Source organism: Columba livia, chromosome 6, assembly GCF_036013475.1.
Source record: "Columba livia isolate bColLiv1 breed racing homer chromosome 6, bColLiv1.pat.W.v2, whole genome shotgun sequence".
NCBI lineage: Eukaryota > Metazoa > Chordata > Aves > Columbiformes > Columbidae > Columba > Columba livia.
Window position 1 is genome coordinate 37,342,388 of NC_088607.1, and position 24,011 is coordinate 37,366,398.

The 24,011-nt window shown below is 41.9% G+C and overlaps 1 long non-coding RNA gene across 1 annotated transcript in view; it reads right to left on the minus strand.

Annotated features, from left to right (window-relative positions):
* Positions 1 to 24,011, minus strand: part of LOC135579821 (uncharacterized) — a 49,495-nt gene that overhangs the window by 22,454 nt on the left and 3,030 nt on the right. The window contains exon 2 of the long non-coding RNA XR_010473588.1: positions 23,401 to 23,534. This is a non-coding gene — a long non-coding RNA (uncharacterized LOC135579821). The remainder of the gene's footprint in view (positions 1 to 23,400; positions 23,535 to 24,011) is intronic.

A 24,011-nucleotide genomic window follows, 5' to 3' on the forward strand; every position in this document is an offset into this window, starting at 1 on the left:
CTTGGGTCAAACTTGGGTTCTGCTTCCGCAAGAGCAGAACATGCCCTGGAGGATGCAGAACAGGTGAGGGGAGGACACTAGGATCAAAAGCACAAGGGAGGGGGAAAGTCTCTTTCCCATCACTCACTCTAATCCTCTTCCTTTGAATCATAGAATCAGTTTGGTTGGAACAGACCCTTCAGATCATACAGTCCAACCACAACCTAACTCTAGCACTAAACAATGTCTCTAAGAACATCACCCATGCATCTTTTAAACCCCTCCAGGGATAGCAACTCAAACACTTCCCTGGACAGCCTGCTCCAATGCTTCACAATCCTTTCTGTGAAGAAATTTTTCCCAATATCCCATGTGAACCTTCCCTGGCACAACTTGAGGCCGTTTGCTCTCATCCTATCGCTTGCTACTTGGAAGAACAGACCAATACCCTCCAAGCTCCAACCTCCTTTCAAGTAGTTGTAGACAGTGATAAGGTCTCCTCTCAGCCTCCTTTTCTCCAGGCTATTTATATATATTCCTTTGAAGAATATACCAGCAGCCCTATACAAGTCCACTACCTACTCCTTCTACAAAGACCCATCTACCGCACCTCGACTCCCTTAGGATGAAGGGACAGGTCAGAAAAATGAGAACAGAGTCTTCTTCCTGCTCAACACATAAAAGATGAAGGACAGGAGGAAAAGCCAGCAGAGGTCTTGGACAGAAGGGCATTCCCTACTCCTGCCCCTAAGGTTGTTTCTCCCTCCTGATGCTCTGTCACCCAGTTTTGTGTGTAAGCGGTCAGACATGCACAGCAGGAACTGCCCTTCCGATCCTGAGAGCTTAGTTTAGCTCTATCTTGCCCACACCCCGAGTATTTCTACATATATCAAAATATACAGACTCTCTCGCTGAAGTAGTGAATCACTTTGGGGATTAGCAAAGCCAATGCTACATCAAAGGTGAGCAGATGTTTCCAAATTTATCTGGGAACTTGCCAGGAGAGGTGCAGAGAGGGCACAGTCAAAAAAGCAGGGAGCTGAGGTGAGCAGTTTCCGTAACAGAAGGACTGAGCAGAGGATGCTGCGAAGTTACACTAAAAGCACATCATCACAGACAAATATGCCACAAGCGCTGAATACAGCCATGACTCTGGGAAAGGTTATAATTTGATTCTCCAGTCCACCGTAACACTGCCTTTCAACCTTCTTTTACTTCTTCCTAATTTAAATTCCTGAATGTGGGACACACCACAAGGTCCGGTTGCTTGGAAAGCAAGAACATGGGAGCAGCTGTTTCCAGTGAATCAGTCCTCCTTCAAAGCCAGCCCAAAGGCATCTTAGCATAGGCCTGTACAAGCAAGGGACAGGATTAGCAGCTCAGCCTCCCCTCAGAGCAGCCAGCTCATCTCTTCCACCGTAGGCAAATACTGCAGCTTACCTCCCTGCCCTTCTTTGCTAAAGCCAACTCTCAGCCTACTGTCAAAAATCATAATTTTTCTCTCTGCAAAGAATACAAATGTGCACTTAGCTCTGAAGTGCAGCAGAGCCAGGTTTGCAAGGAAGGAGCGAAGTGGAGGTGGGAACGTCAGGCAGCCCGTCTGCACGCTGCTATTTCATTACTGATTATTTCCTTCTTCCCAAACAGGCCTTTGAGGGATGATCTCAAAAGGTGTTTTCCCAAACTGCTTGTTCTAATCACACAAGTACCCTTCCAGTCACACTAGCTGCAGAGTGGTCTGATTCACTGACAGTTTTAAGATCCTTAACATTGCACTTCTGGGAAGAAATACACCTCTGCCAGAATCTGACTGATATTTCCCACTGTAATAACAGAACCAAGGTACTAATAATCCCCTCGGTGATAATTTGTGACATTAATGCAGACTAGCTCTTTTGTCACTCCAATATGGAAAGACAGAATTAAAGTGGTGGGTTTATAACTACTTCCTCACCCAGGAAAAAACAACAGGAAGAAAACAGGTCTCAGGAAATATAAAGTATATAAGATAATCATTTTCAAGTTCTTGCAAGCAGAAATAATCCAAACTGTGCCCTTCATAAATATCTTACTACTCCTCTCAAGCACCAAATTAGGGCATTTCTCTAAAAGCAGAAAAAATGCATAAGGTCTGGGAGAGGCAGGAGAAAAGTAAGCTATGAAGTGCAAAACCAGACACCAGAAACTCTCTTGCCTTACAGATAGAGTATGACAATCACTTAGATACAATCCATATAAATCCATAAACACAATCCAGAAGAAGGTACCAGAGGAGACGAGAGGGAGGTTTTTAAAGGTAAAAAAAATCCAGAATAGCTCCTGTTTGCCACTGTAAAACTTGAACAGAAGCTTAACATTTAGGCTTTGTAGATTGAAGACTGAGCTCTTTGCTGAAAATCAGGAAGCTCATCTGTAATTTAATTTAATCTTATAATTATTAATTGTTTCCTATCAAGCATTTTTGTGGACTATGTGGTTTCATAGGCTTAAGAGACTAGATTTGTTATATTCTGAGTATTTCACAGCTGTTGCTTTGAGCAAGTATATTTTGAAGTAATTAGTCTAAACACACCTGGGACTTGCCAAATGAAATGCAAAGGAGCTGTTAGTGAGAAAGATTTACCTACACTTTCCCACTCTTAACCTTGGCTTAAAAACTTAAGCACATACATTGGTTCTTTGAAACATGTCTAGTTTTATAGCCACTCAATATTCCTGTTACAGACAGCTCACCATTGCTACAATAACAATGCAAATAAATGAAATGCTGGTGGTATATACCACAGGAAAGGGAGCTTGCTTCTTATGGACCAGAATTAGCCAAGCTAATAGTCTCCATTGAGTTAATTTAACCAGGCTGCCACATTATTATCCTACACAACTAGCCATCAAACAAAAAAGGTGATCATGGTGTCAAACGTTGCTCCTGAGATCTACCAAAACAGACATGCTGTCTCAGGTGGTTACAGGGGCATTAAAACCCTTGTAGAAAGAGGAGCACAAGAGCTTGCACAGTTGTCTTGGCCACCTCTGAAAGTGGAAAGCAACAATAGGAAAGAAACCAAGCAGCTAGAACATTTATGCTTTTTTCCCCCCATATGGACATTGATATAGAAGGTTCTGAAGGGTAGATTTGGCTTTTGCAAGCCAGCATTGTGCCCACACACCCTCACAATAAATATTTATTTTGATTTGTCTTACCTGAGCGTGAAGAGCCACTCAGAGGAACCATTAACAACCAAAGCCCTGAAGTCAAAATTCACCTTCTCCAGCCAATGCTGTCACACTGTGAGCCAGCACTAGCTACACTGTACAGTATTTAGTGTTTGCTGCTTCCATCCACTTCAACAACATCCTTCATACCCAGCAATTTTTACCCAATCCTTCTCTCCTGCTCTCCTCCCCTCATCAGATGAGAGGTGGCCTTCCAGATTAAATGCAGGTGTTCTTGTTCCTTTGGCCAACCCAGGTGACTAATTACTGCTCATACTAGTCACCCAGAGCCCACTAATACCCACAGAACAGGGGAAGTTAAATACCAGTTAACTAACATCCAGAAGCCAGGTCAGAGTTAGGCTGCTGTTGATAGAGAGGTGCTGAAGCTGCCTTCAGCTCTAACAAAACAGTATCAGGAGCTGAGATGCAGAACTGTGTACCCACAGGAGTATTTCAGGGGCCTGCTTGGACTTAGCAGCAGAGCCTGAGCAGCTGTGCTAGCTCAGAGCAGTGCCGGTGCCATGATCCCAGGTCTGGGAACAGCAACAGCCCCGGCTCCACAGAGCATCATTGCTGCAGGATGTGAGCGAGGAAACTTGATGATATTTCTTCCTTCACTTACCATCTTACAGTGCACGTGAAACATTTTGCAGCTACAGGGACCCATGTTTTCACCCCACAGATGCTTCGTTGCTGCAGTCTCAGTTGGGCTATGCCATCCTCTCAGACAGAAGGCCATGGTGAGAGCAGCCTGTCGCCCTTCCTGATGGGACCTTAGGGCAGTGGCTGCATCCAAGACATCATCAGTCACATTCTGAGTGCTGTGTTGAAGCTTTTGCACTACGAATTGAGCACAGCTCCCACAGAGCTAGGGGTCAGTCTTACTATTATAGCTTTTAGCAGCTCTATACCAGAGATTATGCAGTCCAGCCAGAAGACACAGCCTCCCCCAGCAGAGGGGACCACATCAGCATTTTAGCAGTCTCTAGTGAAATCTATATCAGACTGAGGGCTCTCACTTGCTCTGTGTTCTACAGTCCAGGCTAACAAGTGTCCTTGCAATATCTGACTAACGTATCTAACTGATACACAGCCAAACTAGAGCAGGTTGGGAAAATCCCAGGGGAACTCAGAGCATCATTGCTACCACATCACAACACACTCTCCACAGCAACGGGCAGGAGGCTACGCATTCGTGCAGACGATTTGAAAGCTGTGATGGAGCTGCTATCACCTTTAGTAACAAGTAGTGTGCAACACCATTTATTAGGCACTAACAGAAACAAAATAGCCCCGGCCAACCCAGGCACAGAGGTAGAGACTGGGAACCGCAGAAGCGCAAAAGCCATCCAAGGAGCACAGAAATGCAGCTGGGATGATATTGGTCAGAAAGGTAAATTGCTTTGCAGCGGCTGCCAAACCACTTGTTTTGCTGTTTGCATGTTACATCAACAGCATTCATCACCTACGCAAGCTGCACAGAAACATCTCAATTTTCTTTTCCTGAATCTTCATCGATTTTTCTTCTCTCTCACACATTTTGTCTCACACTAAAACGACAGGAATAAATTATGATGTGAGATCTTCATGCACATCTTTAGACATCATGGCAACAAAGACACCATTAATAGTCTTAATGATGGATGCAGCTAAACTTGAATTAGCTCCTAAACAGAAAAAAACACAGAAGTCTTATCCGAGAAGCTGCAGCATCTCTGGAAATAATGAACTGATTCCACCCTGCAGAAGTGGGTTAAGTTTTTTGTTTTCCTGGGAACATTAATATTTAGGCCTTCCTGCCTGAAACATTTGGAAACCCTCATTAAAGTTGTTGGACACACCAGGCTCCACAATGTCTGTTGGGAAATCCAGCTGTTAACAGCACAGGAAAAATGGCACATGGGGCAGAAATGTAAAATCTACTTCAAAAAGAACAAATGAGTTTTTCATCTCCTTCTCCCCACCCCCCAGCTGAATCAACAAGCACATGATGCACCATGATTTTCTTGCAAAAAACAAGGACCAAGCCATGGCACCAATTAACAGCTCCAGAGAAGAAGCACAGAGCGTTTGCGCTAAGTTTACACAAGAGTCTGGTACAGCAACTAAGAAAGATGTAGCTCTAAGGCCTGCAGTTTAAACAAGGATCGATGAAAGGATGTGTTATAGATTGCAAGGGTTGGTAGAACACAGTAGTAGCTCAGTCCACCTTAATAATGACCCTTATTCAGAAAAGGAACCATTTTTGGCCTCATCACTGTGCCATAACAGCCACAAAGGCCCTTCTCAAAGGCTGGTGTCTCACTGTGATGTATCACTGAGCATTAAAGTGGTGATTTATACTAAACTGGATCATCACACCACAGAGCTTTTACTATGGCAGCTGGTAAGTACAAACATACACACCTCTGGATCTTACTTTAACCACAGGATCCTAAGTAGCTATTGAAACCTATAGTTCATTTGGCAAATGGGGAGGGGAAATATCAGATCAGAGGTTTACATATTACAGTGGGTCATCAGAGCCAGGAAAAGCGTTGCTTCTTCAAGAGGAGACCTGTTGTCGTTGGTAACTGCTGAAGCAGCAGCCTCTTTGGCTCACCACCGCTCCCTATGGAAAGCAAAACACCAGTGTGCACAGAAAAACCTCAAAGATGTTTTTTTTTCTGCCCATCAGTATCTGGGTCAAGCATCTAGCAAAGAGGTTGATTTTCTCGGAGCTTCTCTCCCTGTGCTATGCAGGAGGCACCCACAAGGATGGCCATAGTGGGCCTGGTGAGGTCCATGTAGCTCAATACCTTGCCCCTGTCCAAAAGGGTGACCACATAATGAAGAGGAAATGGCGAACCTCCATATGTCAGCACAGCAGCATCCTCTAGGGTATTATTGTAGTGAAGGAAAGTTCTGCTTCATTATAAGCACAAGCTGTACAAACACACACTTTGGGCACACTCCTGTTAACTCTATCAGCTCTCCTGCATGCCAAGCGTTGTCCAAACACGGCTTGAACTGGTGTCTTACAGGATATGGCTTCCACAAATTGAGAAAGGTCCCTGGGTGCATGCAGAAAGCACTGAGGTCCATCTCACATCTACAGCAACCCAACAACTGGTTCTTTCCAATCTAGTGCTCTGATAAGTTTATTTATAGGCTTTTTACAGTGAAGTAAAGCTCAATGGTATGCTTTATCTGTCATTTCATTTTCTGAGATCTCACTCCTATACAATGGACTAAGCCCATGCCAAGAAAGCTTTGCAGTTTCTCTCCTCATTCTTTGCTGAACTGTTCTCACAAAACCCTGACATGACCATGGCAATGCTTCCCAAATGACCAGCAACTGAGCCCGGGTTCAGGAAAAGCAACCCCCACATTACAAATCTACGTGTCTTAGATTGTCTGTTTTCACCATCATACCCAACAAACTCTGCTTTAACCTCTGCTTTGGGCAACACTCAGTGGAAAACCTCTGAGCAGAATTTCTATTCAGAAGATGCCAAAGAGATCACAGAACTGGCATATGAATCCCAGCTCATTTTCGGGACCTGGTTTCAGCTTCTTCATGGATTCAGATATCTGAGCTGGCTGCATTAACCTTATGCTTTTCAAGATTGCTTTGGATTAAATATTTTTATTCAAATGAATGAGAAAGAAAGAGAGAAGGAAAAGCAAACCTCTGGAGAACAACAGAGACTTGTGAGGCCTGTGAACAAGCCTTGGAGTCCTATTTATCCTTCCTGCAGCAGGTCACCTCTATCTTGAGGGACCACTGACCTACATAAGACTAATTAGGAGGAAATTAAGAAAGTGGATTGCATTTTAAAATGGATCTATTTAAAACTAATTCAGTGGCAAAGCCAGCCATCAACACATAGGAAGAATCACTTTGCAAAGAATATGCAAAGACAAACTGACATGGGGAACATGACCTAAAAGAACCTTGGGCTCTCTGCATTAGATAAAATGGGTAGGTGCTAATGACTGCATTTAATCAAAGTTAGACTGATGATTAAATTATTAACAGCAGTTAATTTCATATCAATTATTTACAGGAAAACTGACCAGCAGTTATATACATGTGTTTTCAGAGGCTGACTGCTCATCTTGTTCCATAGAACTATTTATATCAAGTTTATTAAAATCTGTATTCTTTTTCTTGCCAGCTAGGACAGTTGAAATTTACTGACGGCTTGAATAAAGTTACAATTTTAGCTTCCCATTGTATAAAAGCTAGACTACACCAGTCAAAAAGCCTCATTGCCTTGGAATGGTAGTGCAGCTGAGTACTACAGCAAATTACTTCATCACAACTGACTATCAAGATCAAATTTAACCTCAGGGCAAGTAAAGTATACAATTCAAGTCAGGCAACATAACAGCTCTGCTTCTGTTTCCTGTGCTCCTTGACTGATATAGTTTCCTCTAAGAAAACATAGTATGTATTTCTGAAAATATTATCTTCATAGATAAGATTTTAAAATGTTTCTGCAGGCTGTCTGCAAGCAGGGTAAATATTTTTTTTATTAAGATATCCAACTATCACAATTCTAGCCTATACTTTGGTTCTTTATGAGTTCTTAATTTTTATTTTTATGCTCTTTTTAAGGGGCTTCCTAGATTTGCCATTCTCCTTGTGCTTCACATATCAAGGACAAGCAGCATGCAGGGATATTTTGGATCTTTTAAACAAGAATTACATGGCTAGTTCAACAATAAAGCATGAATTTCTGCATGTGGTGAAAGTAAGCAACTTGTTGTTTAAGTAAATTTTTAACCAAAAGTAAACACAACAGTCAGCCTAGAATAATCAATCTCAAATATATCAACCTACTTATCAGCTAGAAAACTCCCAACACTCAACTTCAACACTCGTATTGCCAGCTGGGTGGCAATCAAATAACTGAAGCTTTCCTTGTCTCTGTCTGGTCTCTGCAGCTACATTGTCAGAAAAATCACTGCAGAAGCAACTCAGAGGTGTGGGCGCTTTAAGTAAAAACAAAACAGGAGGCTGAACTTCACCTCTCCTTTCACTGTAAATGAAAATAATCTCAGCAGTTCTGCAAAGGAGAGCCTCATGGCTCAGCAACTTTCCTCTGGAGTTCAGAATCACAGAAACTCATCAGGCAGCAATCCTTCAAAGCACACAGGTATTATGTCCTGATCTGAAACAAATCAAGAAAAAACAGCCCCTGAAAACATAAAGCCAGCAAAGAGGTAATATTGCAGATACCGACTCAGACTAGTTTGCAGAGGTGGCGGACTGCAGCAACCGAGGTTCCCAACCTCTCTATAAAAAAATAAGATGACACAGCTAGAGCCTTGGATCCATGAACGTGAGGTCAGCTTCAGCCACACGATGCTGCTGCTCCCGCAGCCCTCCAGCTGCCAGTTGTGTCCCAGTAACAGCTAGAAGCTCAACTTCCAGTGCTGTTCTCTGCTGAGTCTCAGTTTTGCGCTAAGATGGTACTTACGTATATCCTTGCAATATTTCTCCAACCCTTTCAGCTACATCATACTGGCTCCAAATCATCATGCCACACTTATTCAGCATCCCAGATACTCGACTTGCTCAACCTAACCACTCAGCTGCGGTCACAGCTTTTTGATTGCTACGAGACTGATGTGTTTCAAAATGCTCTTAAAATTTCCATCCTGCCATTTAGCAGGACATGAGTCCACGTGCTAGCTGCACGGCATGCTTGGCCAAGCAAATTACACTTTTACACTTTTTCTCCTTTCTGCATGCCCATCAATGTCAGATGTTTGTGCTAAGTAATACACAAGGTTAGTCTTATTTAAGCGTGGCTGCATAAATGACATTCCTAATAACCGCCAAATAAGCCAAGCTCACACAACACACCACTTATGTCGGCTTTTTACTGGATTTGAGCTTGCTGAAGAGAGCAGACGGTGCCAGTCTGCTGAGAGACAGGAGTGGCACAGGCAAGGCTGATCTGCCTTAAAGCCACCAGGTTCACCTACCAATGTTTTCTAAGTGCACTTGAACCAGAAGAGGGAGGCAGATCGGGACCCTGTCCCACAGGACCATAGTGGTTTTCATCTAGTGCTAGAATCTGCAAGGGCGTATTTACGTTATAATGCAACCACAACTTTAGCTAAAATCTCTGCTGCCTTCATCCTGAAGTGATGTATTCATAAGAGAAATGGCTGTTAGAGAGTAGAAGATTGCAGAACAGCTCATCAAATTGCAATTAGCCCTCTGAAAAGCAGGTTTGTGGCTGTACATAGCTATTGGCTTTGTTCCTAAAGCTAGCGTGGGTACCTCCACATAGGCATTATGTAGTCAAGACAAATTCAGTGTATGCACAGGATCCTGGCAAAGAAAGGGGGAATTGGGGACTGAGACAAAGATACCGCCAACATTTCACAGCATAAACCAGCTGTATCAGGGACTTTCATGCACATGTAGGTTGCCAGGTTGCCGTTAGTCTCACTGAGACAGTTTGTGTAAGTGAAGTCTCATTAACATCAGGGTAGGCTCCAGCATATGGCCACAAGAAAAATCAATTAGTTGCCTACCAAGTTATTTAGCAGAAAACAAAGGCAGAGTTCCAGTGTTCAAATAAAACTGGTTGTAAAAGAAGTAGGCTACAAGTTCATGCATTTTATGCCAAGTCTATTCTATGTTCATCAGGTTTGCTGTCCTTTACAAGGAACAGAGGAAACAGAGGTTTGGCTTTCTAACAAAGAAACATCCTCTGGGACCTACAGAAAAAAACCCACCAAACATTTCCTGTCTGCCAGTTAAACTGAGAATACAGAGCTGGTCTTGAGAAATCTATATCCTTTCTCTAGGAAAAAAATGACACTGCTATATTTACTCTTCCTTGAAATATGACATCTTTCTGTATTAAATTTCCATAGCTTCTGATTGTAGACAGCCCAGTTGAAAATACAGTAATTGAAAACAATGCAAAAGGAAACATGGAAGAATTACATGAAAGTGGTATTGTCAATCAAAACCATTTCAGCTGTGAGTACCACAGAGATGTTTGCAAGCCCTGTGGAACCCTTGTGAGTTAGATGCATCAAGACTGATTTTTCTTAAGAACAGGGGAACTACCTAAGACAAAGCGCAATTGCAGCAAAGAAATGAGCTGAACCTACTCCTATAGCCACTGAATTCAATTATTTCATTCCTTCCTCTTCACTGCCAGCAAAACGTAAACTGAGCACTGGAAGGATTAAAATCCATGGCCAAAGTCTTGACTCCAGACAAGTTGCTGACACGACTGCCGTGATTCAAACAGGAGCTGATTTCGCTGCACTTCCCCTTTTGCTGTTGCCTGATTCCTCTCATATTTACTGGTCGTAAGATTTTTGGTGAAAGAGGAAAGGGATTCCAATGCCTGCTTTGGTAGAAACAAGTGTGATTTTTGGCCCTAGCTTCAATGGAAGAGAAATTAGTCCTTAAACTTTGAGGTACACCAGAAATGCACTTATAGCGGCTCTTTAAAAACTATTGCTAAGCATATCCCGCATCATCCAGGTTCACCAGGGTGTGTCATTTGTTCCAAAGGATGTTTCGTCCCTATACAGGTTGCGGGTTTGAGACCAAGACGATGAGGAATGTCCCCAGTCTCAGAGAAGCTGTCCCCACAGCACATGTGCTGGATGCATGGCCGGGGCTGACTGGTCGTCCCACATCTGCGGCCCACGTGCTGTGCAGACGGTGGAGCAACCCCAGGGCACTCAAGATGTGTCGGCTTTGGGTGCCAAGGCCTGGAGATGGGGAGACTCAGCCGTGCAGCACATGGGTGGTACGACAAGTGCATCCCCAGGCACGCCGGAGCGTCACCCATTGCTGCCTGCCTGCGCATCTCTCACAAACATGTCAAAACTACCTCTGCTCAGGACAAAAAAACCCCACAGAACAGCATATTCTTTACACAGATTTACATTCTTCCTTGAAAACACACTCCTGGTCATCACTGGGGTTGAGACACTAGGCTGGGAAGACCTTTGCCAAAATTTGCAGCTTTCTACCTTATGAATACCAACGCAAAACAAAACTTCTTCCTGGTTTGTGTTTTTATTAATGACTCATTCTTCCAATTAAATGGACGGAATTAAATTAGGTTTTTAAACGAACTTGTATCAGCCCAGTTGGGTTTCTGTAAGATATCTTGGTACATTTCACATAGAAAATACGCACAGAAAACTATTTTGTACTCCACGGAAAACTCTTTCTAGGCAGCATTATACCAGCAAGTTCACTGAAATTTTGCTTAATCATACACAAGCCCGAAGTGATAAAAAGCCTGACCCTGGCTGGGCAAGCACTGGCAGAAACACGTCAAACATGGACCAAAACCTTACCCAAGCAGGTCAGCAGGAATTCATTTGGGACTGATTAAAAGCCATACAGGAGGATTGGAGGTTACTAGCAAGGAAGCAAACTGCAGACTTATCCAGGGGGAAACAGCAAGAGCAGCCCCTGTCTCATTGCTGCAGGGAAGATAGCAGACCTGAGGGAATGGGCTAAGGTCCAAAATCAACAGTGATGACCCAGCAAACACACTTGCAACACAGTCCCATGTTTAAATCAGAATCAGTTCCATCATTCTTCAGCAATTACAGCTCTTCTACCTCAAAACAACCAATGCGTTTGGCTGCTTGGTGGTAACCACTAGTCACACTGAAGTATTCATAAACAACAAAGCATTCTTAAATAACCAAGCATTCATACACAACATGGAAAAAAGGATAAATAGTAACACAAAGTCTAGTAAGTAGGTTAAGTTATTCAAGATAGTGAAGAGCAGATTGTGGAGAACTGCAGGTGAACCTACAGGACTGAGTAACATGGTTTTAAAATGACACATCAACTCCAACATAAAGTGACTTAAGTGGAAAACCAACCCTAACTTCACAGATAGAACGATGGGAACACCCTGTCTATTTTGATACAGGTAAGATTTTAGGGTTAGGCAGGATATCTAACAAACACATCAGCTCAGTCCACAGTCAAAGCCCAAAAATCATTCAGCATTCTTAAAAAAGCAGAGAACATCTTGACACTGCTGTCTAAATCCACATTTGGTCCAGAGCTTAAGTAATTTTTGCAGTTCTGGTCCTTCTCGTCCATCCTCAAGAAGACTGATCACTACTGGAAAGGTTCAAGGAGGCACAACAAGGATGGCCAGAGGTCTGGAAGTGCCAGTTCCTTCACACAAGGCATGATGGCGTACACTAGGACTTTCTCATCTACAAAAGATGATACAGGAGAGCAACAGGTATCTATAAAATCATGGATGGCAAGGAGAGGCTGAGCAGAGACCTGGGGGTTATTAAACCATGTCAGTAGGCGGCAGGTTCAGGAACACACATGAGGATGGATTCTTTTTTCCATAAAATGCTTAGTTAAACCGTGCAATTTCTTGCCACAGGATGTTGTGGATGTGAACAGTTCACGTGTAGTCGGGGAGAGATGCACACAAACATGGAAGAAAATGTCACTGAACTTCTTTGCACTCAGAAACTGCACAGGGCTGAGGAGGTGCCTCAAGTTAAAAATTGCTAGAAGCTGGGAGAGTGTGTTTTTTCTTCAGTATTGTGCTTCTTATATTATGTTTCTACAAAACAAGCATCATGAGAACACAAACCTGCATGTGAATACCAGCATCCACAACACAGAACTGAAGTTAGTTCTTTTTAGAGCATTTTATTAGGCACTGCAAGTTCTAAGCCCTTCAACAGGTAACAGTCCCCCAAATCACTTTTAATTAACTCTCAATATCTTTGAACTCTCTATTGGAAACAATATTTTACTTCTGCCCTCCTCAGGGACAACCAAAATTAAGCTACTATTTTTGTTCTTTCACCTAGAAAATTATTTTATGTGGGATCACAGCGTATTTCCAGCCACTACATAATTTGTTCAGAATTTAAGACATTACATCAGGAAAAAAAAAAAGTCTTTTAATAGATTTTAGTCCTCTAGCTTGTATTTTGAAGGTGGTATATGAGCAAAAGACCTCTCAGCATCACTAATGAATCAAGCCACTACGCTGGAAAATTATAACAAAATACAAAAGTGGACCTATTTCAAAGTACCATTGTTTGGCAAGAGAATGACATTGTAATATAATATTTATATTGCATGAAGGTACTAAACTGCTCCAGCAAGTCTAATGTTTAAGATTTACTAAAACAATAACTGAATCCTAGTTGGGGTTGGACTGCTTCACCTTGATTATAAGATTTTAAACTACTTGTGGAACTGGACCTAGCAAGGTCTCACATATTACCTTACCATGGTCCTTTTTTGATTCTAATACTGGCAAGTAAACTTAGCCTATTTAGAAGTTTTCCACAAATTCACAGAAGATCAGGTGTTGCAAAACCCAGCAGTGGCAAAAATCCCAAGTTTACCACCAGAAAAATACAGCAGCCTCACGGTTACTAACCAGTATACATATATAAAGGGTAGCAGAATAATTGCCATGGACGCAATTTCATAATCCAGGTTGTTGATTGAGATATTGAATGATATCAGCACAGAATCACTCCCTAGAGTACTTTCAACCAGCTGCTAGCTGGACATCTGGCCCATCCACACTACCCTTCAAGCCTCGGAGCTCAGGTAATTTTGAGCCCATCTGTCTGTTCTTCAAGACCATACGGTCCACAGCTTCCCAACAAGAATGCTGTGACAGATCCTGTCAAAAGCCGCTTTAAACATCAAGGTGGTTTGTGTTTGTTGCTCTCCCCTCAACCATATAACCAGTCATTTCATCAGAGAAGGCGACCCAGCTGGTGAAGCACAATTCGCTCTTGACAAACGCATCCTTGATTATCCTTGTGCTCTTAAAATATTTGGAAATGGAATCCAAGGGGATGCATTTTTCTAGGGATTGATGTGAGGCTGAGCAACTGTTTAGGCTGTTGTTACCCCACTACTGGCTGCCTCACCTTCCCAAACACACAGAGGTCTATGCAAATCTTATTACTCTAACAGAGAAGCAGCTTTTAAACACATCCAGTTCTCATTTTGTGAAAACAGCTAATTCTCTACTTCACAGACAGGAACAGGAAACTGTTGCTCTATTTATCAATAGAATCTGTTGGAATCTCACATTTTTATTTATACAGTTTGAAGTAGTTTCAGCCCAAAGTACAAAACGAATTCCTAGTGAAGCCATCTTGCTGCTGACTTCAAGCCCATTCCCTGACCCACTTCCTTGAAGCCAACCTACTCTATTACTATGGGCTCCAATTTTTACTTTACATACCACTGGAAATGCACATTTTCTGAAGCGGACAATGATGGCATAACCCATGGGGACATCAGACTTGTATGCCTTTTAAGTCAACTTTTTACAGTCTTGCAAGAAACCCTCAAAGTACAAGGATCTGTGGGGAAAGATTCGCACATGTTCGGGTTGCATATCTGCACCGCTTTCATGCTTGTGATTTTCCTCTAGCACAAAGGAATCGCCGTTTCAGAGACCAGTCCCTGTATTATGGGATGAGAACAGACTAGAGTTCAGCTTTACAAAGCCAAGTGCTGGCAGAACAGGGCATGAGATATCTATTAGAAGCCTGTCACCCATTTGGCTTCGGGCTGCCCTGGAGATGCACATCTAGAAGCATGTTTTGTAGCTGATAAGCAATTTTGGTTCATGTTAACTAAGGCCATTTACACAGTGGAAAACATGTAACAGAGAAAAAGGCAAGCACTTGCGCTCCAACATCTGATTGTAAACCAGACAGCGTATTATTTACACGTTGAAATTTATGTGCCTGTTCCTTGCTGAGTTGACAAATTTAGGTGCTTTATTAATAACAATGCAAGCAGCCCTCCTGTTAATCTTGGAAAACAAGCGATTCAGAGACACAGAGATTAATTTCTACATAATTACATACAGGGGACAGATGCCAAGGACTTAGAGGGATATTGCTGTACATAAGCTAACAAAGATGAGGGGAAATTTGAGACAGCTCCTGAGGGAATTTGAGGATGCAAAAGATGCACCATTAATGAACCACTTAACGGGAAGTACCTCAGCACTAAAGACTAATGGCAAGGACTGCAGGAGACATTTCACCCCATGATTCATGTGAATATTCCGTGAGCATGGACCTCCGTGCCAATAAACCCACTTGTACTCTGCTCATTAACCCAGCTCCAGCTTGTCCAAGCACTCAGTTGCTTCCAGTAAGTTGGGCAAGACTTGGGCTAACGGTTTGGGGTTCTTTTTCATTTTCGTAGAAAGAGGAGGGGAGGAATTTTTTCATTCTCATTACAAATATCCAGTTCAGTTCCTTTTTCTTTGCTCTCCCTATAAATCATATTGATTTGGAGTAGAAAATTATTTCCGTTCAGACACTGAAGTATTCAATTAGGTGAGACATTTAAGTTAGCAATATCTATTGTCCAACTAAAATTAGAGTCTTGAGAAGAGGCTTTTCCCATCATCTCCTCCAGTCTCTGCCAGGACCTAAAAAAGTGCACCCAAAAGTTTAATTTTGCTGTAGTTATAAAAACTTGGGCTGGCCAGTTTGTTTTCTATTTGAGGCCATGTGGTGGACATACTTCAGAGTAGTCTTCTCTATTTATCAGGGAAAAAAAGAGGAGAAAGAGCAGTAAGAGATTAAAACAATCATATAGATAAAAACACAGCTCAGGACGGAGTACAGTTTCATCTTTTCAGCTACAGTTACCTTTTTCCACTGTCTCTCTCTGCTCCCCCCACCCCCCTGCTTTAGATTTAATAAACTTTGTAGACTTTAGACTCCTATAGACTGCTCTCTGGTCCTGCAGGTAGCATCTGTGGCTTGTAGCAGCTCAAAGACAAAGAATTGAGCTGACACTAACCCTTACATGTGATACCTGGCATAAGGAGAAAAAACTAGTTTAGTACAAAAACTACATCAATTTGTAAAGTTGCTGCAACAAATGCTGAAGCAATTAAATTTATTTTGCTCAAGGTTTTCTTTACATGGGAGAGCTTATGGTTTGTCATTAATACTTCTGCTTTTCCTGTTCGGTTTATTTAAGAAATAGCACAATATACTTTTACTCTATTTCTTGCTTCCCCATTCCCCAAAGCAAGAGAACTTGTAACTTCTCTATGCTTGACACAGAAGACCAAAAGTGACAGGGTTAAACATTAATTAGGGTGTGGGTTGAATCATTTTCTTTCAACAGGAGGGCACTGAATAATTGCTTGCTGCTTCTTAAAGAAAAAAAAAAAGGAAGGTTTTGATGGGTTCTATTCTACCTCTGATTGATAATTAAGAACTCAGAACTCTTGAGAACTTGAAGTTTTCCACAGTTTAGGATCACATGTTGGATTTGCTAGATCTGCTCCAGTTTTGAATTTGCTTAGCCATCTCCCAGGGGATTCTTTGCTGCCTGTAAAACACTTCCTTCTAGCTCAGCTACTTCACTCCTCAACATCAGCCACAAGATCAAAGTTGGAAGAACAAAAGGAACAGTTTCATTACAACTTCAAGGTAAACTTAATTTGCAGTAAGGCTGCAAAAAGCAATGAAGAGCTGTACACTTGGTTCCTGCAGTAGGCATGGCTTAGAAGATGCAAGGATATTCTGTTGTGTGTGCAACTGCACAAACAACACAGGGCTGAGAAGAGCTGTAAAGCAGCACAACACCTTTCTACCCAACCACATGCCAGATTTCAATATATAAGCTAGACTTCAATACTTTGGTGTTTGCAATTCTGGATGACTTCTAGTCTCCAGCCACTAGTAATAGAACGAAACTTGGTAGGGAGGGACAAAAGATCAAAAGACCCCTCACCTACCTAATTCCAGGTTTTTGTGGAGGGTCAGCCACGGGAGCAGACAGGTCTCAAGTCAGCCCCAAGAACGCAGCTCCTGCAGTCAGTTTGTATATTGGCATGTTAAGGAAAGGTGGAAGATTTATCGCATCTTTGGGACCTGCTATTCCAGAAGGAAAACTAGTTACAGGTGTACTAGACATACAGGACCTGGACTATGAGGAAACTGGACAAAATTGAAAGAAAATGGAAAAAAAACCCACAAAACAACAAAAACAACAAACCCAAACCTGATGTACTTAGAAAAATCACTAGATGAGGAGAAGGCAGAGTGCATCTGACAGGTTCTGGAGGCTGCTCTTCTTCTGCTGCCAGTGGTCAGGACATCTGCTCCTGCCCTCACCTCAGTTGCTCACAGTACCTACCGCTCAAGTCACCTCCTTTTGGCAATAACATACAAACCCCAATCCAAATCATTCACAGGAACACTACGGCAGACAATATTCCTGGACCGTTACAGAAGGAGAAGAGGAACAGCTATCACTAATACACCAAAGTTTAAGTCCAAAATCAGCGTGAGAGGTTGTCTGTTGTTCAGGTTTACATAAGGCCTGCCCGAGACAGTGAAGCTTTTAGGTGTGTTTGAGCCTTCGTATATACACAATCCTAATTATTTTGCAATAAAAAACCCCCTTCTACTACAACACGATCTGTCTGTCAAGGATTTTGGAATAACATTTGTATTTTATGGCACTTTATACCTACGTGATATTTTACTGATGAAGTACTTTGAACAAAATATGAATTCAGAATGAGGTACTTTTATTAACAGGCTTGTTAATGGATTTTGATACATTTCCACAGTCTCCAGAAAATACTACTCTGCATCAGACACATGTCTGCAGCACAGGACTGTAGACCTTTGCGTGGAAAAAAATCCCTGTTTGGCTGTTTTACTGGAAGGGCTTTGTTTTCAGATATCATCTAAATGCCATTAACAACCAAGGTTTGTAATATGCTTTGCAGGACACAATGTCTCAGCAAAAGTGCTACTCTGTAAAGGTCCACTTACATTCCCTAGCTTTACAGGGGAATTTTCAGCACCTTGTACTTGTGGTTTCCTACAGGACATGAGGCCAAAATCCATATGAATTCAATTACCTGGGGAAAAAAAAATGCACTATAGTTCCAGCAATGCATTGGTTATTATGTCATTGCTATAATGGAAGGGAAATGTGGAACTGAACACACCACACACCACTTAAAACCTTGTCTCTACAAAGGAATATTAACCATGGTTCAATACAATGTCACTGACAGCAAATCGAAGGTCATTCCTGTCTATGGGTAAGTCCTGTGAGAAGGTGGCATATTGAATAGAAATGTGTCTCAGCGAGGAAAAGCTCAAGTCAAAAAGAAATTTGTTCACCTTTCTAATCTGTTCAACAGCACATCAAACATTAAGAGAACTGTTAAGCACATATTTAATCGATGCTGTGTGGTGTCCTACTGTTTGCAATACTATTCTGAGTCAATAGTATATTCGTTTTGTTTACAAGCAGTGTGCTAATCCTGTGATATTTTAGTGTTCCGGGCAGGCTGGCAGAGCAGACACTGAAACAGAGCAGCTGATACTTTTTATATTGCTTCTTTTGGATGCTTAAAACATAAATGCAAAATAAGAAAAATGCTGTTGTATATGTTACTTTTCATATAATGCTGGTTTACTACAGCAGGACTGTTTTTTTGTTCATAATATTCGTGATACTTTGTCTTATCAACAGCAAACACGCTAACACATTAAGCACAAAAAAAAAAAACCAGCCCTAAAACAGAAAAACATACTAAGATTTGATTAAATAAGGAATAACTTCTCACCCAAAGAAATTGCTTACCTGTGCGCATTATAGTTGCATCACAATATGTATTACTAACTAGGTTATTTTACCCATATGGCTCTTGTCCATTGTTGACTCACCTTTCCCACCCCTTCTACATTTCTGTCTTGTTTGAGATTGGGTCATTATAAAGAGAAATATATTATTTGGTCATATCTCTGCAGAAAGAGATGTTGTCATAATTTGTGTTTATTTGAAAACAGAATGAAATTTTTGCCCAGATATGAAAAGCCACTCCAAAGGCCTTTTAAAAAGTTCATTCTGTTGAATTTAGGACCGTATGCTGCACAGTGAAGGAACTGAGGTCACTCCGCGCTCCATATATACTCCATACATTAAAACCAAAAAATAAACATAACCCAAAGTTAACTTCCTCATGTGCCTTAGGCTTTTTCCCATAGTAGATCTCACTTGGCATCCTCTTAAAACTATCCTCAGCTTCCAGTCTACAGCAGTGGTGAACCGTCTGCTTGCAAAACAATTTCTGCACCCTCCGCCACCCTCAGCAGCAGAAAAAAGAATAAATTCGGTATATTAGTGCAAAAAATAAGAAAGTATGTGTATTTCACGGGCCCCCTCTACTGTCTTCTTCTGGAAATACCACTGTGGTTAAAAGGGAGCTTTTGAAAGAACAGCCAGATCCTATAAACTCATTCCTCTTTCACTAGTCTTAAAGAAATAAGCTTTACAGAAAACAAGACCATTTTAAAAAGCAAACTTCAATTATTTTCAACGTCTGGCAGTATACTGGGAGAGAAAGAATTCCAGACCAAGCCCCTAGTACCAGCACTGTTATATCAAGCATAAGTCCACACTTAAAAGCCAGTTTACCAAAAAAGCTCACCAAAACAGCAAACTAGATCAAAGGAGAGGATGGTTCGTTCATGGGCTGTGTTACCAAACTGCCATGTAACTTTGCAACTCCACATACATTTTGACTCTTTTACCTCTTCCTGAAATGTGAACGGAGTGCTGCAACCAGCTCTTGTCCCTTACTGGGTTGGCACAGTAACTACACCCAGCCTTCGGCTTGCAAGCAGCTGCTGGTGTTTTCCAGCCACCATTTCCCAGGTCAAACCTTTGTTCCTACAGTATACGAACTAAAATAAGAATTCTCAAAATACCCCAAACCAAACCCAGCTGGGATGATGGGATACCTGCCCCAAAACTAAAGGGAAGCTGATCTTCACCCAGCAGCAATCCAAATACCAGACAGCAGTAGGACTGCTGGTCACTGCTTCTGAGAAGCCAAATTACGAACCCGAACTGTACAAATCACTGTTGGGTAGGTCCTAGATAGGTCTATGTGTTTGGTCTTCCCTGCACCCCAGGAGAGAGATTCAGAAAGTGGAAGGTTCACTATTGCCAATTAACAGAGGCCCATCCTGGATTAAGTTTTACACACCAGCAATTTGATTCTGAACTTCTATGCTCCCCTTTTCTCTAACACTTTTTTCCTTGGCCTTTACAAGTCACCTTGTGTGCTTATATAACTCAATGATGCACTTACCCTGCCCTAATTTCTTGCGCAACCTTCAAACTTCTTTTCCTGGGGGAAGGAGTTTGCTCTGAGCAAACCAGCATGAGAAGTAGGTGCGGAACTTCAAGCTCTGGATTTTCTCAGGACAGAAAGCTTTACCCATAGTCTTCATAGATATGCTAGCTTTATGTCCAGACTCCAAAGATAGTCTTAGCATGTACAAATATGTCTATAAACCTCAATACGGTTCAAATCACAGTTAATATCACACTATTTTGAAGCAGAATTTTATTCTATTCTGTTTAAATTATTCTCAGGCTTTAAATTTACTAGTGGCTTTAAGCTTACCAACCACCTCAGTTTTGTTGAAGACATCAAAATTCGACACAACAGAAACGTATATTAACAAGTAGAGGTGCAAGAAAGGCTCCTAAGGGACAGTATTTTCACAACAAGGAAAAACCAAAGGTCTAGAAAAGCATCATTCCTTCATATTAAAAAAGTTGCTTATGCACATCTTACAGAGGTGATACCTGAGGCCATGAGCCTACACATAATATTCCCACTTCCACAAAAATAAAGTGAACAGTTGCATTCAAATCACTGTCAATCCAACTCTCATTGCAGAATTTAATTTTTCTTGAAAGCTGATATACTGCTTAGGTTATCCTGGTATCTAGGTCTGACTGAACAAAACCCCCTAGATTTCCAAAATACAGCATACAAGTGCAGTAGAACACAGCAGCTGTTACTTGTAATAGTTCTCATGATGTTGTGGGTTAACTGACATTTCCAAGGCACGTCCCCTGGGAGCCCTGCCTTTTCTGAACTTGCTAATTCCAGTTTAAATTCCTTGGATTCGCTGCCGAATTTGAGTGCTGCTGGACTTGACTCCTGGCCCCAAAGTGCATTCTCCGAGCTTCTACTCTGCAGTGAAAGTTTTGTGTTTGTTTTCAAGAGCCAGAAGTTATGGACATACCAGCTCACCGACACAACAGACAAGTGTCTTGACACCCACAATGTTTGGGCTGTAATAAAGAAATCCGAGCGCTCACAGTAAGCATTTCTAGTGACGTCACCAAAGAAGGCCACATGAACTACATGACCATAATATCTCTTTTGTAGAGAGATATTACGCATAACAAGCAATTGCACACAAAGTGTGTTTTTCCCTAGTACAAGTCCATAGAATAATAACAGCACTTAGATTGCTGCATTTTTTTGCTTTTGATATATGCAATAACAGGTAACCCTTGAAATATTTATTTAGAGGACTGCAGCATCTGAAAGCATGGCCTTTCCTATTCTTTTAGCTCCGTACAGAATTGAAATTTTGTGACCTCATAGTTTTAATTTCATCACATTAAACCTCAGTACAAAAAGGTGCAACATGCAGCCTTTTGGAGATTTCAGTAGATTCCATTTGAACACTGGAAACAGCTTTTACAAACTATTAATATAACTTTTCATACATAAGCCACAAACCAGAAACTATTCTTAGCTCTAACAGTATATGGCAAAGCAAACCTCATGGTTTGATAATGTGCAGTGCTGTCCAATAACAGAAGCACAACACAAAATACAATTAAACCCAACTGTAAATCTCCTATTAAGTACGTTCACCTGACGTATAGGCTTTCCACCATATTTTGGGGGCTGAAGTGCAGTATAGACAGGGTGTCTGATGTTGCATCCGGAGGCTCTTTCTGTTCTCTCTTTATAACCTGTAGATTCAGCATTGCAGTGGAGCCTGATCTGAATTCAGCACTGATGCCAATATAATGCAAATAGTTACCAATCAATAATCTGCACATTTTTATGTCTATTAATGTAACTTTCAAAACATATCAACACCTCTACTTGTAGCCTGTATCTGGTTTCACTCAGATTTAGAGAATATTCCAAACATAAAATTTTACAATAGTCAGAAATGTCCAGAAGAACTTACATTTAAATGGAGCTTCAGAACAACACCACCACCACCACAAAAATCTGCTACTTATACACACAAGCAGTATTTCAGCAGATGTGCTTGTATGTCAGCATCCAACCACCTGCTCATCAATAACCCTTTAGTGCAACTCTTCCCCATAATCTTCAAATTAGGAGATTACATTATTGTACCAACAACTCAAGAAATAAAACCCCACTCTATCTGAACTTCATGAAGGAAGTAAATAAAAATCAACAGCATTTCTGGCTGCTGACATCTCTTACTCTAAAGGCTTCTCCACAGAAATTTGTGATTCCCTGACAGCTACAATCTACATGCCCAGCAGTTACATCCGAAGCCATTTGTGGTCAACAGTTCCATCTTGAACATCAGAAAAGATGAAGCTCTAGGCTGTGGAGGAACATCAGTGTATGCCCCCAACCCTCCTTGCAAACAACAGTATAGCAGCCAAATTCTTGGTACTGTTAGACACGGACAGAGCTAATTTTATTTGTTTCACGCCTATTAATGCAGACTAAAGACTGATGTTCACCAGGACCCAGCAATGCCCAAAACCACTATGTATATGGGAACCTGTACAATACTAAGACGTGGGCTGAGATAATCAACAAAACAAACTTTACTCAGTTATCTTTCAGAGGATTCTTCCCTCCATTTCCCCACAAATCCAGGCATTTCCACTTCCCTCAACAACAACTGTCTTTCCACGAAACTGAACGTGCAGAAGCACACACATAGATTTTTCAGCCAACGCAACTTCCCTGCTTTGTAAGCAATTTGCAGATTGTGAACACGCCCAAAAGTTTGCCAACCTGAATCAAAATAACCAGATTTATAACCAGATTGCACTGAAGGTGCACGGAATATACTTCCACAAGTGAACAGCATGCCACTTACTAAGCAACCGACAGCGTAAAAAACTGAGTGTTCTGCAAACAAATTTCCACAATCCTTCCCCCAACCAAACCTTTCTAGTGACAGGCTAAATCTGTTACCCTACTTAAATACCATGACCGACCTCAAGATAAGCTGTCTAACCTTGGAAACACAACTCACTTTCTCAGAGGTAGAAAACTCTGCAGAAAACGTAACTTTTACAAATGAACTCACCTGGAATACACAGGAAGAGAGGCAAAAGCTGCAGGTTAAAGATATCGCTCCGCAGACTCCTGTCCAGCCCGACACGAGCTTTAAGACTGCTGTTTTCTCAACACTTCATTGTTTTACCCATACAGACCTGCACTCTGGGGGAATAAAAGGGTTTATAGTGGCGTTAGCTCTCTAAGTGAGGGAAGGGAAGGGATCACAGAATCACAGAATGCCAGGGGTTGGAAGGGACCTGGAAAGCTCATCCAGCCCAATCCCCCCGCTGGAGCAGGAACACCCAGATAAGGTTACACAGGAAGGTGTCCAGGCGGGTTGGAATGTCTGCACAGAAGGAGACTCCACAATCCCCCTGGGCAGCCTGGGCCAGGCTCTGCCACCCTCACCAGGAAGAAGTTTCTTCTCAATTTAAATGGAATCTCCTGTGTTCCAGTTCGTACCCATTGCCCCTTGACCTGTCTTTCTTTGGTTGTTACCGAGAACCATCCTCCTGACACTCACCCTTTATATGTCTGTAAACATGAATGAGTCACCCCTCAGTCTCCTCTTGTCCAGCTCCAGAGCCCCAGCTCCCTCAGCCTTTCCTCACACGGGAGATGCTCCACTCCCTTCAGCAT